The sequence below is a fragment of the Scyliorhinus torazame genome, chromosome 4 (assembly GCF_047496885.1).
Source record: "Scyliorhinus torazame isolate Kashiwa2021f chromosome 4, sScyTor2.1, whole genome shotgun sequence".
Taxonomy (NCBI): Eukaryota; Metazoa; Chordata; class Chondrichthyes; order Carcharhiniformes; family Scyliorhinidae; genus Scyliorhinus; species Scyliorhinus torazame.
Window position 1 is genome coordinate 307,298,177 of NC_092710.1, and position 12,171 is coordinate 307,310,347.

Here is a 12,171-nt window from a genome sequence, read left to right on the forward strand (position 1 = left end):
GCCGTTTCGGACCATGCCCCGCACTGGGTGGAACTGGAGCTGGGAGAGGAAAGGGACCAACGCCCGTTGTGGCGACTGGTTGTGGGACTGCTGGCGGACGAGGTGGTGTGTGGGAAGGTGAGGTGGTGTATCGAAAGGTACTTGGAGGCCAACGACAACGGGGAGGTGCAGGTGGGGGTGGTATGGGAGGCGTTGAAGGCGGTGATCAGGGGAGAGCTAATTTCCATTAGGGCTCATAGGGAGAAGACAGAGGGTATGGAAAGGGAGAGGTTAGTGGGGGAGATTTTGAGAGTGGACAGGAGATACGCAGAGGCCCCGGAGGAAAGATTACTTGGGGAAAGACGACGGCTCCAGACGGAGTTTGACCTGTTGACCACAGGGATGGCGGAGGCACAGTGGAGGAAAGCGCAGGGGGCGATCTACGAGTATTTGGAAAAGGCTAGTCGGATGCTGGCACACCAGCTCCGTAAGAGGATGGCAGCGAGGGAAATAGGGGGAGTCAAAGATGGAAGGGGAGCAACGGTTCGGAGTGCGACGAAAATAAACGAGGTATTCAAAGCCTTTTATGAAGAGCTGTACAGATCCCAGCCCCCAGCGGGGGAAGAGGGGATGAGACGATTCCTAGACCAGCTGAGATTCCCGAGGGTGGAGGAGCAAGAGGTGGCTGGTTTGGGGGCACCAATTGGGTTGGAGGAGCTGAGCAAGGGTTTGGGGAGCATGCAGGCGGGGAAGGCCCCGGAACCGGACGGATTCCCGGTGGAGTTCTACAGGAAGTACGCAGACCTGTTGGCCCCGCTACTGGTGAGGACCTTGAATGAGGCAAGAGAGGAGGGGACCCTGCCCCCGACAATGTCAGAAGCGACAATTTCTTTGATCCTAAAGCGGGACAAGGACCCACTGCAATGTGGATCGTACAGGCCGATCTCGCTCCTCAATGTGGATGCAAAGTTGCTGGCAAAAGTGCTGGCCACGAGGATCGAGGACTGTGTCCCGGGGGTAATCCACGAGGACCAGACGGGATTTGTAAAGGGCAGGCAACTAAACACCAATGTGCGGCGGCTCTTAAACGTGATAATGATGCCATCGGAGGAGGGAGAGGCAGAGATAGTGGCAGCTATGGACGCGGAGAAGGCCTTTGACCGAGTAGAGTGGGAGTACCTCTGGGAGGTGCTGCGTAGGTTTGGGTTCGCGGTAGGGTTTATCAATTGGGTTAAGCTCCTTTACAGAGCCCCGATGATGAGGTTGGAGTACTTTCGACTACCGAGGGACGAGGCAGGGGTGCCCCCTGTCCCCCCTGTTGTTCGCATTGGCGATCGAACCATTGGCCATGTCATTGAGGGAGTCTAATAAATGGAGGGGGGTGGTCCGAGGGGGAGAAGAGCATCGGGTGTCGCTATATGCGGATGACCTGTTGCTGTACGTGGCGGATTCAATGGAGGGGATGGTGGAGGTCATGCAGACTCTTAGGAAGTTTGGGGAGTTTTCGGGCTATAAGCCCAATGTAGGGAATAGTGAGCCCTTTGTATTACAGGCGGGGGACCAAGAAAGAGGGATAGGGGACCTACCGCTGAGGAGGGCGGAGGGGAGCTTTCGGTATCTGGGGATCCAGAAAGCCAGGAGTTGGGGGACCCTACATAAACTGAATCTGACGAGGTTGGTGGAGCAAATGGATGAGGATTTCAAAAGATGAGACATGTTACCGCTCTCGCTGGCGGGTAGAGTGCAGTCGGTCAAAATGGTGGTCCTTCCGAGGTTTCTGTTTGTGTTTCAGTGCCTTCCCATCGTGATCACTAAGGCCTTTTTTAAGAGAGTAGGCAGGAGTATTATGGGGTTTGTGTGGGCGAATAAGACCCTGAGAGTAAGGAAAGGGTTCCTGGAACGCAGTAGGGACCGAGGAGGGTTGGCGCTGCCAAACCTGGGGAGCTACTACTGGGCAGCAAATGTGGCGATGATCCGCAAGTGGGTTATGGAGGGAGTGGGGGCGGCATGGAAGAGGATGGAGATGGCGTCCTGTAAAGGAACGAGCCTGGGGGCGTTGGTGACGGCACCGCTGCCGCTCTCGCCGACAAAGTATACCACGAGCCCGGTGGTGGCCGCAACGCTAAGGATCTGGGGCCAGTAGAGACGGCACCGGGGTGCACTGGGAGCATCGGTGTGGTCCCCGATCAGGGGTAACCACCGGTTTGTCCCGGGGAAGATGGACGGGGGGTTCCAGAGCTGGCATCGGGCGGGGATTGGAAGAATGGGGGACCTGTTCATCGACGGGACGTTTGCGAGCCTAGGGGCACTGGAGGAGAAGTTCGAGTTACCCCCGGGAAATGCCTTTAGATATATGCAGGTGAGGGCTTTTGTGAGGCGACAGGTGAGGGAATTCCCGTTGCTCCCGGCACAAGAAGTTCAAGATAGGGTGATCTCGGGTGTATGGGTCGGGGAGGGCAAGGTGTCGGAAATACACCAGGAGTTGAAAGAAGAGGGGGAAGCGCTGGTAGAAGAGTTGAAGGGTAAATGGGAGGAGGAGCTGGGGGAGGAGATCGAGGGAGGTCTGTGGGCTGATGCCCTAGGTAGGGTTAATTCCTCCTCCTCGTGTGCCAGGCTCAGCCTGATACAATTTAAGGTGGTCCACGGAGCGCACTTGACGGGGGTGAGGTTGAGTAGGTTCTTTGGGATAGAGGGCAGATGTGGAAGGTGCTCAGGGAGCCCGGTGAACCATGTCCATATGTTTTGGTCATGCCCGGCACTGGAGGGGTTCTGGAGAGGAGTGGCGGGAGCAATATCTCAGGCGGTGAAAGTCCGGGTCAAGCCAAGCTGGGGGCTAGCAATAATTGGAGTAGTGGACGAACCGGGAGTGCAGGAGGCGAAAGAGGCCAGTCTTCTGGCCTTTGCGTCCCTAGTAGCCCGGCGAAGGATCTTGCTAATGTGGAAGGAGGCGAAGCCCCCCAGCCTGGAGGCCTGGATAAATGATATGGCTGGGTTCATAAAGTTGGAGAGGATTAAGTTGGCCTCGAGAGGGTCTGCGCTGGGGTTTTACAGGCGGTGGCAACCGTTCCTAGACTATCTCGCGGAGCGTTAGAGGAAGGTCGGTCAGCAGCAGCAACCTTGGGGGGGGGATGTCCTGGGAGGGGGGGGGGGGAGAGGGGGGACTGCCTGGGAGGGCGGATGAGCAAGAGATAACATGAAGGGTTGGGGAAACCGGCACGTACGGGTGAGGGCCAGTGTACAAAGCTGTGTAAATATATCATTTTGCCATGTATATATCTTGCTCTGCGCGATTTCCCGTTTTTTTTGTTACGAGGGGGGGGTTATTGTTTGTAAGGGAGAAAAATTGTGTTTAAAAACTTTAATAAATATATTTTTGAAAAAAAGAGAAGCTACGCGTTGACGCTTGGGCTGAATTGCAAATGTTCGATGTGGACGAAAGCGGTGCCAGTCACGGAGCAATTTGCGTCCCGTTAATGGGCTAGCACTCTCGCGCCACGTAGAACTGCAATTCCAATGCATGCTGACACTCATCCCAGACAAGATGATGGTACTGGTTGCGCTGGAGCAGGCCCAATCCATTGACGGGTCGGCTGGAGCCAGAGACTACTTGGGAGGTGGCCTGGGGGGGTCATCCATACGACCCATGGTGCTAGGTTCCCAATGGCCAGTCAGCAGCACGCACAGTCACATGGTTGCCTTTCAGGCTGTGGCAATGGCGGTACATGCCTGTTCGCCCTGACCCCAAGGCCCACCTCCTAGCCGCCCCTCCACTATACCCCTTGGCCCTTGCAGATGCCCCCCTTGATCAGCGGCACAACTGCCAGCACATTATAGCGATATTAGACATTGTTTGTACCCCCTCCCGCACCCTCAACAGCCACAGTACGCGTGTCCCAATTTGAAATACCACAAGAGAACCTCGCTGTCGGTAATTCTTCTTGCCGGAGGCATTGCATCACAGAAGGCCTGGAAAATGCCGGGTCGGGCCCGTTAATGATATGCCAATGGCCTATACTGTACAATTTACATGCCCATGTTGGCAGGTGGCGAAGAAAGCATTCGCACCACTGTTGTGGGACGGGAGCATGGGATCCCGTTTGGCGCCCGGCGCCAACCTCAATTTTTGGTTGACGTCAAATTTCCCGCCCAATCGTGTATCCGATTCCAGCGTTGGACGACGGAGAATCCCACCCAATGTATTGTCAGCTTGGGGATATGAGGTAATTGCTGGGTGGAGCTCCGAAAGGCAGAGAGGCAGTGAGTTTGGAGAAGCTTTGAGAGAGAGAGCGAGGGGCTGAGTGCTGATCTGCCTGACTCTGAGTCCACAATTCTTTTAGATACATACAGAAGCAGGTCGTCTCGCTCTATGCAGATGACCTGCTTCGTACGTATCAAACCCATTAGGGGGGATGGAGGAAATTATGAGGATTCTAGGGGAATTTGGCCGGTTTTCGGGGTATAAGCTAAATATGTGAGATGTTTGCGGTCCAGGCGAGGGACAGGAGAGGCGATTGGGGGAGCTGACGTTTAGATTAGTAGGGGGAAGCTTTAGGTACCTAGGCATTCAAGTGGCGCGGGAATGGGACCGGCTGCATAATTAAATCTGGCCCGACTAGTAGACCAAATGAAGGATGATTTTCGGAGATGGGACGCGCTCCCATTGTCTCTAGCTGGGAGAGTCCAAACGGTGAAAATGACGGTCCTCCCGAGATTCCGGTTCGTGTTTCAATGTCTCCCCATCTTTATTCTGCGGTCCTTTTTTAAACGGGTCAACAAAGTGATCTCTGGCTTTGTTTGGGCGGGCAAGACCCCGCGGGTAAGGAAGGTAATGCTTGAGCGGAGTCGGGGAGAGGGCGGGCTGGCGCTGCCAAATTTTAGTAACTATTACTGGGCGGCGAATATAGCCATGATCAGGAAGTGGGTGGTGGGGGAGGGGTCTGCATGGGAGCGTATGGAGGCGGCTTCATGCAAGGGCACCAGTTTGGGGGCGTTGGTAACTGTGCCTCTGCTGTTCCCGCCGGCACGGTACTCCACCAGGCCCCTGGTGGTGGCGGCCCTGAGAGTCGGGCAATGGAGGAGACATGTGGGAGCAAATGGAGCATCGGTCTGGGCCCCAATCTGTAATAATCACCGGTTTGCCCCGGGGAGTATGGATGGCGGGTTCCGGATATGGCAGAGAGCGGGGATTGAGAGGATGGGGGATATGTTTATAGAGGGGAGCTTTCCGAGTATGAGGGCACTGGAGGAGAAATCTGGGTTGGTGAGGGGAAACAAATTCAGGTATCTGCAGGTGCGGGACTCCCTACGTAAACAGGTGTCAACCTTCCCGCTCCTAAGGGGGATTCAGGACAGGGTAGTTTCCAGAGGGTGGGTATGAGAAGGGAGCGTCTCTGACATTTACAAGGAACTTATGGGGTCAGAGGAAACGCAGACCGAGGAGCTGAAGCGCAAGTGGGAGGAGGAGCTGGGAGGTGAGATAGAGGATGGTCTATGGGCGGACACATTGAGTAGAGTCAAGGCGTCCGCAACATGTGCCAGGCTCAGTCTGATACAATTCAAGGTCGTTCACCGGGCTCACATGACAGCGGCCCGGATGAGCAGATTCTTTGGGGTGGAAGACAGGTGCACGAAATGTGCGGGAGGACCAGCGAACCATGTCCACATGTTCTGGACATGTCCGAAGATTAGGGGATTTTAGCAGGGGTTTACAGATGTCATGTCCACAGTGTTAAAAACAAGGGTGGCACTAAGTCCAGAGGTGGCGATTTTCAGGGTGTCGGAAGATCCAGGAATCCAGGAGGAGAAAGAGGCAGACGTCCTGGCCTTTGCTTCCCTGGTAGCCCGGAGAAGGATACTATTGGCTTGGAGGGACTCAAAGCTCCCGAAGTCGGAGACCTGGTTATCAGACATGGCTAGCTTTCTCTGTTTGGATAAAATCAAGTTCGCCTTGAGAGGGTCACTGTTGGGGTTCGCCCGGAGGTGGCAACCGTCCGACGACTTCTTCGCGGAAAATTAATCGTCAGCAGAAGGGGGGGTTAGTTTAGCAGAGTAGGGGTTAATAAAGGTGGGACCTGTAAGGGAGGGAGACAGCTTTTGCACTATGTTTATAGTTTCATGTACATTGTTTATTGTGTTGTTGTTATAATACCAAAAAATATCTCAATAAAATGTTTATTAAAAAAAAGAGGGGTTGCACAAGAGTCAGAATTAGAGGAGTACAGATATCTCGGAGGGTTGGGGGACAGCAGAAGAGTTGGGAGGGGTGAGGTGATGGAGGGATTTGAATTCAAGATGAGGATGACCCTCAAGACATTGCTTGACCATGGGTTGCTGTTCGTCAGTGAGCTCAGGGGTGACTGGAAAACGGGACATCCTGTGAGTTAAGACATGGGCACGAGATTCTTGGATAACCTCGAATTACCCTATGTAGGGTAGAATGCGGGAGACCAGCCTGGAACCTTTGGAATAGTCAAGTCTAGAAGTAACAGTCAGGTGATGTTTCAGAAAGATGGTGAAGAAGAAGAACGTCCTCAGTCAAGAGGGGGGATTATATGATTGTTCTGACCAGTGCCCTGTGCAGACCCCGAGACCACAAGTTGAAATTTGGGAAAAGATTAAGGTTTGTTTCTTCAAGCATGGTCAGGCCGTCTCCCCCCTCTCTCTGCGTTGGAGATCCTCCTGGTATCGTTTCTGGTCCTGATTTGGAATGATGCCCCTGTGAAGCTGAGGGAGCTCCCTCCCAGCTTGCCAATGACCCAGGTGCTGGAAAGATTCGCAGGGTCGGGAGACCACCTCTGTTGGTCTGGTCTGATCTTCATTCGAACCAGACACTTGAACTTGGCACAGCAGGGTCCAACCGTCAGCGCTGGTGTGCCAACATTCAAGCAGAGTTCAAAACTTTGATTCAATTGGCAAAGCTCCATCCCATATGTGGGGGAAGTGCATGGTCCAGTCTCTGGAATGTGGGTTGGGAAGAATCAAGCACAACATCAGACACATTTCCAACTGTAAGAAGTCAGGAGTGTAATGGAATACTCTCCAATTGCCCGGATGAGTGCACATCCAACAATACTCAACTTCACACCATCCAGGACAAAGCAGCCCACTTGATTGGCACCACACCAGTAAACATTCACACCCTCCGCCACCGACGCATGGTGGCAGCAGTGTGTACCATTTATTTTTGAGTACCCAATTAATTTTTTCCAATTAAGGGGCAATTTAGCGTGGCCAATCCACCTAACCTGCACATCTTTTGGGTTGTGGGGACGAAACCCACGCAGACACGGGTAGAATTTGCAAACTCCACACGGACAGTGACCCAGAGCCGGGATCGAACCTGGGACCTCGGCGCCGTGAGGCAGCAGGGCTAACCCACTGCGCCACCCTGCTGCCCTAGTGTGTACCATTTATAAGATGCACTGCAGGAACTCACCAAGGCTCCTTCAGCAGCATCTTTCAAACCCGTGACCTCTACCATCTAGAAGGACAAGGGCAGCAGATGCCTGGGAACATCACCATCTGAAAGATCCCCTCCAAACTACACCACCCTGATTTGGAATTATGTAGTCATTCCTTCCCATGAAGGGATGAAAACAGGTTTGGTTGCTAAGCCTGGCTGGATATATTTCTGACGGTTTCACCACTTGAGCTGCTGCCTCGGGAAGCCCCTCCCCTGGTTCCAGGCATCTGACATTCCCACTGTGGTAGCATGGCCCCTTTAAGGGAGTGGGCCTGGCAGATCACGTGACCGGCTGAAGGGCCAATCGCAAGGGAATGCGCAAACCTCGCCAATAGCGGGTTTGTGCAGGGCCCTGGAGCAGATCCTGAACAGTGTGGACCCCAGAGCCAAAGAGACAAAACTCATCCAATTGTGTTCTGTATCTGTATAATCACCAGCCGTTGCCATTCGTTAATAAACCCCTTTGTTCCTACACAAAGCCTCTTTCTCGAGTCACAACTAAATTTCTAACGTTAGAGGATAATCGAGAACCTTGGATTCTTTGACCAACTTGACTATCCTCCAGGACGTGAGGCTCCTTATTAGATTAGAAATGTGGGGCCCGCAAGCTGTCAGAAGGTATTATCTTCTGCTTGTCTTCCCTTGTGATCTTGTTCACGGTGAAGAAATAGCAGAACTGTTCGATGTACTGGCTCCAATCTTCAGCCCCTCGGTCAAACTGGTCCAGTTTACCGATAATAGGCTCTTTTACTCACCTTTTAATGGTTCCTGACTCTTGTTGGTTTTTCTTCCTTTTTCCAGTTGCTCCTTCCTTCCCCCCTTAAATCACGAGCACAGAAATCTGTGGTCGCTATCGCTTCTGCGGTAAGGGACCCTTAAGAGACCATCTCAGCCTTCATAGCCAGGCTTTCTCGCTTCATTGAGAACTGCGAGTTTGGGACCATGCTGAACGACCGGAATTTTCTCCAGGTTTGCTCTGTGCAACGTTTGCACTGTCCAATCCCGGAATGCTGCAGGGGAGAATTCTGGAGAATTGGCAAACCTACAGTAGCTCCAGACCCAGCTGAGATCCAACAGAATAGAGCAAGCAAACCCAGGCTTGCGTACAGACCCCTTCTTTTGCCAAGCAGGTTGATTTACTACAGGATGGGTTTTCTAAAGCGTATTGAAATTGGGACTGAATTAGAGGAAACAGGCAATAGTCAGATTGCAGTTACGTCAGCGTGAAAGGAAAAGAAGAGTCAGGGGGGTCAGTCTGCGGGAAAACTGTACACAAATGGGCAAGCAGATGTTAAATAACAGTGAATAGAGTATTACATAAGAACATGTGAACTACACCATTCAATATGTTCATGGCTGATTTCATCCTGGCCTCAACTCCACTTTCATAGAATCATAGAATCCCTACAGTGCAGAATGAGGCCATTCGGCCCATCGAGTCTGCACTGACCCTCTGAAAGAACACCCTGCCTAGGACCAATTCCCCGCCCTATTCCCGTAATCCCACCTCGGAGCAATTTAGCATAGCCAATCCACCTAACCTGCAGATCTTTGGACTGCTCATTCTTCATAACCCTTCATCCCATTACTAATTAAAAATCTGTCTAACTCCTCTTTAAAGTTACTCAATGTCCCGGCATCCACCGTACTCTGGGGTAGTGCATTCCACCGGTTCACGACCCTTCGGAAGAAGTAATTTCTCCTCATCTCGGTTTTAAATCTGCTTACCCCCTTATCCTGAAACTCCACCTGCCACATTTTGGCCCACTCACCTAATCCATTTGCAAATTTATTCTTTCCTCATTGCAATTTACAATCCCACCTATTTTAGCATCACTTGTAAATTTGGCCATCGAACCTTCTATCCCTACATCCAAGTCATTAATGCATATTGTAAATAGCTGGGGCCCAAGGACCGGCACCCCACTAGTTACATCATGCCAACCAGAAAAAGACCCATTTATCTCGACTCTCTGCCTTCTGTGCCTCAGCCAGTCTTCTATCCAAGCTAATAAATTACCCCATATCCCATGTGGTCTTACCTTGTGTCTTAACCTTTTGTGCGGCTTCTTATCAAACGTCTTCTGGAAGTCCAGATACGCTAAATATTCTGGCCTCAGGTGACAAGAGTTTGCACTTGTCTCCCCGTGTCTGCGTGGGTTTTCTCCGGGTGCTCCGGTTTCCTCCCACAGTCCAAAGATGTGCAGGTTAGGTGGGGTTATGGGGATAAGGCGGTGAGTGGGCCAGGTAGGGTGCCCTTTCGGAGGGCTGGTGCAGACTCGATGGGCTGTAGGGATTCTATGGGACTACACCTACAGGATCCCCATTATCCACTTGGCTTGTTACATCTTGAATAACTCAAGAAAATTAGTCAATCACCATTTACCCGTCATAAAACCATGCTGACTCCGTTGGATTAGGGTTTTGACTTTCCAAATGTCCTGTTGCTTCCTTAATAATGGATTCGAACAATATCCCGACGACAGGTGTTAAACTAACTGGTTTATTGTTTCCTACTTTCTGCCTCCCTCCCTTTTTGAGTAAGGGCTTTACATTGGCATTTTTCCAATCCACTGGAACCTTTCCCGCATTCAGGGAATTTTGGAATATTATAACCAAGGGATCCACCATCTCCATTGCCACTTCCTTTAAGACCCTGGGTTGTAGGCCACCAGGCCCTGGGGACCCACCTGCCTGCAATCCAAATAGACTGTTTTCCTTACTGTTCTAGGTTCCTCCCTTTCTAATAACTCTGCATTACCTGTTACCAAAGGAATGGTACTAGCCTCCTCCACGGTGAAAACTGAGGCAAAATCTTGTTTTAGCTTCTCCACCATTTCTGTGTTCCCCACCATTAATTCTCCGGTCCTATCCATCAAGGAACCAACTTTAGCTGCTCTCTTCCCTTTTCTATATTTATATAAGTTTTTGCTATCCTTTTTAAATATTTTACATTAGTTTTCTTTCATAATTTACCTTTGGTCTTTTTATTACTTTTTTAGTAACTCTCTGGAATATATTTAAGTTGGGAGGAATTGACCATCTCTTTAAACAACTGCCACTGCTCATCACCTGTCCTGCCTTTTAGTCCACCTGCCCAGTCCACTCGGGCCAAATCCGTCTTCATGCCATTGTCTAACACAAAGGTGGGCTATTCAGCCTCTCTAGCCTGTTCCACCATTCAGTTCGATCATAGCTGGTTTCTCACCTTTTGATTCTTATACTCTTATTGGAGAAATAAACCTTGGGCACGATCTAGCTAAAAAAGAGTCTGTTCTGAGTGAGATTAGTGGAGTCATTCCTGGCGCTTGTAACACTGGGAACGGCCCCGCTATCTAACGGCACTTTTGTTTCAGTGCCAGGTGGGGAATGCGCCCCCCCGCCCGCCATTTATAAATGGCGGCCCGATCTCTCGACCCCTTGACTCAAACCTCGGACCCCCCCTAACGACCCAATTCACCTACAAGGGGGTCAGCGAGGTCCTCGCTTAGATCACGAGACAGCTGTCAGGAATCCCTGGGGGGCCTCTCCCTGGATCTACCGGCCGCGTCGCACCCCGGTTCGAGCAGGGCGCGGCCAGTAGATCGCACCCCTTGTCTTGAAACGTTCACATGATTCAGCAGCCTTTTCGAGGGGAGAGTTCCCAATATTCACCACCCTGTGTGTGAAAAACTGCTTCCTGATCTCACCCCCAGGAGGCCAATCTCTCATTTCACAGTTATGCCCCCTTGTTCTGGGATTCGACTTTAAGAACCTTGATTCGATTTGTTTAGAAGAACGAGGGATGGTCTGACTGAAATAGGATCCGGAGGAGACTTGACAAGGTAGAGAGCAGGATGTCGTTTCCACTTGTTGGGGGCGACCAGAACCAGGGGACAAAGTTGAAGAACGAGAAAGCTTCCTTCCAAGACTGAGATGGTGGTGGGGGGATTGTTGGGGGTGTGTGGTAGAAGGGGGATGGATCCTTCATCCCTTCCTGCCAGTGCGATCTTCCATTCCCATCAACGGCCGCACCCCCCGCCATGGGTTTCCTGGGGGCGGAGGGTGCAAACAATTCGAGACCCCGTTGACTGCGGTGGGGCGGCCAATGGCAGGCCAACCTCCTTCGCAGCGAAACACGGAAAAGCCCTCCCGAGGAGAAACCTTTCCCCGGAGATGATTGTTAGTTTATGGGATCCTCTTCTCCAGAGAGCACTGGCGGTTGGGTCATTGAATTGAGCACTGGCTGAGCTGGACAGATTTTCCATTGATAAGGGGGGGGGTCAAGGGTTATGCGGTAACAGGCAGGAAAGTAGAATTAAGACCATGATCGGATCAGCCATGATCTTATTGAATGGCGGAGCGGGCTCGAAGGGCCGAATGGCCCACTCCTGCTCCTAAGTCCCGTGTTCCCTGTAATATTCTCAACCCAAGGGAAATCGAGCCTCTGAAACCTGTCCTCACACTGCAGGCCCTCCGAGGTCAGTCTACAAATGGAACTTTACAAAACGGCTTGAATACATCAGGGCTTCAGGCCAACAAGCAGGCAGATGTTTTTAATGTTGTGGAATAATGTAAATGATCAGATGGGGATGGGATATTTCCACTGCGTTTTATGTGTAATAAAGCTTATAAACATTTTATTTTATAAAGAATAATTGTTAACTTGGCTGTGCAGGGGCCACAGGGCAGGTCTCACCCCCCCCCCTCCCCCACACCCATTTCTCCCACCATCTTGATGTCCCATTGCT

At 51.7% G+C, this 12,171-nt stretch overlaps 1 protein-coding gene across 2 annotated transcripts in view; it reads right to left on the bottom strand.

Annotated features, from left to right (window-relative positions):
* LOC140411054 (probable G-protein coupled receptor 139) overlaps positions 1–12,171 on the bottom strand; it is a 104,183-nt gene that overhangs the window by 34,552 nt on the left and 57,460 nt on the right. The gene's annotated exons all lie outside the window — the stretch shown is intronic.